General features: G+C 33.1%; 1 long non-coding RNA gene across 1 annotated transcript; it reads left to right on the top strand.

The window, feature by feature from the left end:
* Positions 1–2,380: 2,380 nt before the first annotated feature.
* On the top strand, positions 2,381–4,270 carry LOC142161867 (uncharacterized). The gene is made up of 3 exons (XR_012693580.1): positions 2,381–2,506; positions 3,440–3,498; positions 3,944–4,270. It is a non-coding gene; the product is annotated as an uncharacterized LOC142161867 (long non-coding RNA).
* Positions 4,271–6,000: the final 1,730 nt, after the last annotated feature.

Here is a 6,000-nt window from a genome sequence, read left to right as displayed (position 1 = left end):
TGTGTTATGTAATAGTAGTATAGTCATATAGTTGCCGGAATTAACTAGTAAAACTGTATACCATATTGGTATAGTTATATGCCATATTGGTATCATATGATAGTTGAACATTGTTTTGGTTGTTTTAGCTGCATTTTAAGTGAATTCTATTATGAAATTATTTATATGAACAAGAGTTGCAATGCTGGAATTTTTGTGTTCTGATGGACATAAATTATGTGTATTATGTAATAGTTTTTATAGTTATAGGCAATTGTTGGAACGACCCCATACAACTATATACCCTCTTAGTATACGAAATGAGCAAGTTGTTTTGCGAATATTTAGCTTGAAATACGAGAATATAATTTTCTCATACTTTTATTGCTTCCTTTAATGTTTTGGTACAGTAGTATAGTCGCAAATAGTTGTAGCAATATTCTAGAGAAATCATATGTTGTGTTGATATACATATATACCATATTGGTATCACATGGTACTAGAAGTCTTTTTTTCTACTTATACTTTTGTTGCATTTTTTAATATTTTATTATCATTTTTATTCTAACTAGTATATATGGAGATTTGGTTGTCGGAGATTATATTTTCTTGCTCTATAACTGGTTGTATTACTGCTAATGGTAGAGTGTGTATTGATATTTATAGGGAAGGAGATCAAGGTTTGCATGGCAATTACGTGTTGATTCTTAGAATCTAATTATGTAATTTATGGTGCTCCGCAACAATCAATCTGATATTCAATGAATTAGATCAAGTGACAACTGATATTATTTCAGTTTAATAATTGAATTTAAAAAATGAGAAAGAAAAAAAACAAAAGGTATATTGTACTAGTTATATTTAAAAAGGTGAACAAATATTTACTATATCAGTTATTTTTTCTTATGGTATACAAAAATATAGTGAAAACGCTAAATAAAATTAGATTATGAAGAGATAAAGAATATAAAAAAAAAGTTAAATGAAATTAGAAAAGGAAAAAAGAAAAAAATAAGAAGAAAATGAGAAAAAAGAAAAGGAGAAAAGAAAAAAAAGAAATAAAAGAAGAAAAGAAGCATAGAAATAAAAAAAAATTGGAGAATAAAGAACAAATTCTCCACAAAAACTATTATGGATAGGAAATGTAATTAGTTTATGGGTAGAAAAACAAATGGGTAGACAAGAGTAAATAATTTTGTTTTTATGGGTAACTGTGTCAAAAACCCCTATCTTTTTAGTGGTAATTAGCTATCTATAGATACCATTTACTATATTACGGATTGTAGATACGTTTTTTGTTGTTATAAGATGTATTAGATGTATTTAAGCTACTGTATTCATGAATACAATAGAAAAAATAGGCGTGAATCAGGGAAGTCCAGCTAATCAGTTGTTGTATTCGAGTGTATTCGACTGTATTCATGGCGTGAAACATGGAATTACAGCTGGACAGATTATTGTATTCGACTGTATTCACGGCGTGAAACAGGGGATTACACTGTTTTTAAATGGAAAGTGAATCAATTAACATAATAGACTCCTAATATAACTCAACAAACTCAATTATAACACATAAATTTTGTATTTCCAGTTATAAAAAAATTTCTCAACCGAAAAATACCCCAAAACATAACAATCTTTTGAGAAATTATATAATACATCTGAATACATAAATTATATTAATTAAAAAAATATATGAATACATTCATGGAATACAACGAGACAGTGAATACAATGAAATACATGGAATACAACGAGATTCATTGAAATACAATGGAAAAAAGACAATGAATACAATGAAATACATGGAAATACAGCGAGATACATTGAAATATATTAACAGAAAATTCAAGTTGCTCAGCCCCAAACTTCGTCGTCTTTGTTCAAGAACAAACCCTAATTGTTATAACCCATGTTTTTGTACCTGAAAGTACGTCGTGAGTCAATTGATGTAAGCTCGAAAAGGATGAAATCCTTCTATAAGGATAAGAAAGGTTTGCCGAAGTGTTAAGCAAGTTAAGATCAATATGAGACTTGTTAATCATGATTTAAATGAGTTTAAAGCCATGATATGACTATATATGATGTTTGTATATGAAGTATAAAGTTTGAGAAAAATCGGATTTAAGTTGCGGAAAAACCGACTAAGGATTTACCTTGTAGTGGAGCTTTTTGAGTAATAAATTTCGTGTGCCATATGATATCTTTTTGGGACATATTAAATACCAAATTGAAGGTCTTGGAATTTAGTTTCCAATGCTCTTAACCGTTCATTCATACGACATCCGGATAAAAAGATATAAGTATTTGAAAAAGGGCCAATGAGATGGTGCCAAGTAGCACCTTTTGACTTTTCAACCAAAATGAATATTTATCTTCCTATGTCGTCTCTTTCTTCATAATTCCAGAGAGCTCGACCAAATAAGACCCCTAACCTTACCCTTAAGCTGTCCACAAGGTTATCCAACAAGATTATCGTCCGAGGCACGAAATCACGAAGCAATAACACTAGAATGATCCCTACGACGTAAGTATCGCTATATAGTCTCTCTTTTTCTTTGTAGTTTGAGTTTTGGAAGGTATTTTGAAGTTAATAAAAATGCCTAATTTCTGGTTTCAAGCTCTTAAACATCAAGGAAGATTGATTAATTTATTTCATAATAGTTAGAACTCACGGGACGGTGATCGGAAGCCGTGAGTTCGAGTTATTTGATTTGTAATGGACTGTTTTGTGGGATGTTTCGTGTAACTTTTGGGCTGTATATTTTTCTGCTATTTAATGGAGTTTTTGGAAGATAAATTATATGGATAAACACCACCTAATGACAAAATGATGGATTAGTCATTCTTTGTAATATTTTCGGGGCGTTGGACACTACTATAGTCGTCGTTTTTGGTATGAATTGATTGGGGTGTGTTGGGTTGTTGTAATCTAAATATAATATGGATTTTGACTTGCATCCACTATAGGATGTAATTATATTGTGTTCCTACAGGCGCTTAAGGTTATCTTGGCATTGGTTAAGTTAAATGGATGAACTAGACATGAACTAGTGTATAAAGTTGCTAATTAAGAATAATTGAAGTTGTGGATCATTTTCTTTGTTATGGATATATGGTATAAGGCTGGAATTATTGATGAATGACTTCATTATCATGTTAATAATACTATTAAGTTTAAGTAAAAAGTCTATGAGGGATAATATGGGGTATACGAATTCCAATTGGAGCTTGTCGCTAGTCGTAAAATAGTTATGACTTGTTATTGTTTTATAGTATCTTGTTATTGATAATTATGTATTGCTGGATTTCTTTGGTAATTGTTGTTGGTATATGGTATTGGAGGAGGCTCTTGTTTTAGGGGAGATGCTGCCCGAATTTATATAAACGAGCTACAAGTTTAAGTTGCAGACTTAGCCTTTATTCAACACTGATTTTGAATCTCCTAATGCAATGGTAGATTGAGTTGAGTTATTTGAAGAGTAGCTTGGGAGGTATTAAGGACTCACCATGGTTAAGGTATGTTAAGGCACTTCCCTCTTTCTTTTGGCATGATCTAAAATGAAATGAATACGCTATTTCATAACGGATCTACTCCTAGAAACTAAGGTTGCCCATGTTGTTCTTTGCTTATAAAGTTATTCTAAGCAAGTATGTATGATCCTTGAATCCTACAAAAGCTCATATTGATGGTATGATGTCCATAATGTTAATCGAAGGTGCAACGACCTTAAGTCACTATGATGATGCCCACAAAGGTGTATGTTTTTAAAAGTTTATGTATATATATCTATTATGCATTTCATGTTAGTATCCCCCAGAGGCACTCAGATGTTACAAGTTGTATCTCCTCTATCTCTCTTTATATTACTGTTCTTGTTTATGCTTTCCTGCCTTACATACTCGGTACTTTATTATTACTGACATCCCTTTTGCCTGAGGATGCTGCATTTCATGCCCGCAGGTCCCAATTGATAGGTTGGCATTCCTCCTAGTAGGCTATCATCTCAGTGGAGGTGTTGGTGCACTCTATTTGCTCCGTAGTTGCCTATTTGGTCAATATGCTTTTGATATGTATTGATTGATATGGCGGGGCCCTATCCCAACCTTTATGATTTTATGTACTCTTAGAGGCTTGTAGACAAATGTCAGGTTTATGGATACTTAAATGGCCTTGTTAGCCTATGTGTTGAGTTTACACATGGTCATGTCGGCCTTATAGACCCTTATGTCATATGTATAAGTTTATATATCATGTTGGGTCGTCATATATTGAGTATTCCCTTATGTTTTATTCTTGTTATCTCATGACGGGTTTCTGGCTCATTTACTCAAGATAGTATAATAAGAAAGATATATTATGTTGGTACTCGATTGAGTAAGGCATCGGGTACCCATCACGGCTCTTCAGTTTGGGTCATGACAGAAGTGGTATCAGAGCAGTTCTATCCTAGGGAGTCTACAAGTCGTGTTTAGTAGAGTCTTGTTTATTGGTGTGTTGTGCACCACACTTATACGCAGGAGGCTACATGGCATTTAGGACTGTCAATCTTTCTTCTTACTCTAGATCGTGTTGTAAAGCTCAATTATAAGAATTCAAACTTCTAAAGTCTATTGTGTTCGTAATACAACGATACCTCATCAAAATAAACAGTTGGTAAGAGATTGAATTTTGATGCGGAAGAGTTGAGTCAGAGGAACTCGATTTTGCATCATGCTTATGATGACTAAATATGAGGTCTTCAGCAGATCATATGTGTACTAAAATGTGTAAGCTTCTTGATAAGGAGTTATAAAGCAAGAATATATATCCACTCATATGGTAAAAAGGAATAAGAGAATCGGAAAGTAGACACAAGTTTCAGCGAGTAAAACAAGCAAGATGACGAAGTGTACGAGGTACCTAGTTAATGAAGATTATCAGTATTTACAATTCAGGCAGAGAAATGTAAGTACTGGTGTTACCTTCAATATTAACGGTGATATATACAATTCACCACACCCATCTCAGTTGTGTCTTATGGGAGCTAACAAATATAGTTTAAAAGAAGAAGGTGATATCAAGATTCAATTCGGGTTAGAGTAACCAAAAATTATGGATGGATTGTTATCATTAACTAATGTATCCGAAGGATAGTGCAAATGTGGTAATAGATCTCCTTGCGAGACACCTAGATGATGAACTTTAGAATAGTACAATCAGATATGAATACTGGAATATTCAGAAATTTCAAAAGATAGGCAGCGGGATCCTAGAAGGGATGAATATTTACCTTAGTATGACTCCAGCCCCGAGTAAAAAAAAGGACAATGTTAGGCATTTCGAAGAGCCAGTGAGATGAAGCAAGGGGAGTTAAAAGGGAAAGAACATTTTGTCAGAGTTTTCAGAATAAAGTGATAGATAAAGATATTATCCGGAGAATAAGAAGAGAGTAAATGAAGCATCCTGAGTAAGATGTAATATATGGATGATAACATTAAATCAAAGTATGACACGATGACAGAGTCTATAGTCAAATGAAGGAAAATACAAGAGGTGACAGGCCTTGAGGCAATAAAAGAGTATAAGTCATAAAGTCATATCCTTATTTCGAGAAATGAGTTGGTGACTTCAACGTGATTACCAGGAGGAAAGGTTAGACCCCAGAGTAATAAAAATCAGTATGGAGTGGTGAAGAAGATAAACTGAACATAAATTAGGGACTGAAGGATTTTAGAATGGTTGATATCATGAGAATTTCAGAGATAACATTCCGACAATAATAGAATGGACAAAAAAAATAATAACCTCTAAGGTTCATCCAGAAAGATGCTTCCCTAAAGCAAACATGTGGAGCAGAGTTAAGCTTAAGAGAGTAAGTGTGCCAATTACACTAAGTGTCACCCTTGTGCTTAATAAATTCAATTATTCCCGGTGTAGAGAGGTTACCGCAAGGCGAGTAAGATGTTAGTGAAGATGTGAAAAAAAAATGGCAAGATGAAGAGGTAACTATGGAATAGTAAAGGAGGAATGCGGTAAAG

This window comes from Nicotiana tabacum, chromosome 7 (assembly GCF_000715075.1).
Source record: "Nicotiana tabacum cultivar K326 chromosome 7, ASM71507v2, whole genome shotgun sequence".
NCBI classification, from domain to species: Eukaryota; Viridiplantae; Streptophyta; class Magnoliopsida; order Solanales; family Solanaceae; genus Nicotiana; species Nicotiana tabacum.
This window is presented reverse-complemented; position numbering and strand designations above follow the sequence as displayed.